Genomic DNA, 792 nt, shown 5'->3' with positions numbered 1-792 from the left:
AGCTGCAGCAGCAAACAGCAGCAAATGAAAAAGATGAAGGGAAAGACACAAACAATGCATGCATGCATGCGCACTCAAAAGCAAATGCTGCAGCAGACAAAGATATCACACAATCACCAGCTGCTGCTGCTGCTGCTGCAGTTGCTGCTGGCGCTGCAGCACCGCTGCAGTTGCTGCTGCTGCTGCTGCTGCTGCTGCTGTTGCTGCTGCGGTCTTGTGTGTCTTCGCGGGAGACAGGCAGCGGAGTCTCTGTGCTTGCTGCTGTGCTGCAGTGCAGCAGCGGCTGCAGTAGCAGTAGCAGCAGCAGCAGCAGCAGCGGCTGCTGCTGCTGCTGCAGCAGCAGCAGCAGACGAGTGTTGTTTCTGTTGTTTGTTTGTTTGTTTATTTGCTTAATAAACCAGAAGCAAAATTTATAGTAATTACAAAGCCCCAAACAAAGAGGAGGCATGCAGCAGCAGCAGCAGCAGCAGCAGCTGCTGCTGCTGCTGCTGCTGCTTCTGCATGCAGCAGCTGTTGCTGCTGCAGTTCCTGCAACGCAGCAGCAGCAGCAGCACCTGCTGCTGCTGCTGCTCGATGCATGCAGATACACCGCAGAACGGCCCTCATTACCACAATGCAAACATTTCCCCCGCTGCTGCTGCTGTTACTGCTGCTGCTGCTGCTGCTGCTGCTGCTGCTGCTGCTGCTGCTGCTGCTGCGCAGGAGACGGGGGCTTCGTTGTGTCTCCTCCAGCAGAAGAGACAGAAAATAAATGAAAAGAATAATAAAGGAGACAGCAGCACCTGTTGCGGT

The 792-nt window shown here is 54.4% G+C and overlaps 1 protein-coding gene across 1 annotated transcript in view; it reads right to left on the bottom strand.

The window, feature by feature from the left end:
- The window catches only part of EMH_0049480 (uncharacterized protein), a gene marked incomplete at both ends in the record, with an annotated part of 7,290 nt that overhangs the window by 6,178 nt on the left and 320 nt on the right, over positions 1-792 (bottom strand). The gene's annotated exons all lie outside the window — the stretch shown is intronic.

This window comes from Eimeria mitis, genomic scaffold (assembly GCF_000499745.2).
Source record: "Eimeria mitis Houghton genomic scaffold, Emh_scaff2155, whole genome shotgun sequence".
NCBI classification, from domain to species: domain Eukaryota; phylum Apicomplexa; class Conoidasida; order Eucoccidiorida; family Eimeriidae; genus Eimeria; species Eimeria mitis.
This window is presented reverse-complemented; position numbering and strand designations above follow the sequence as displayed.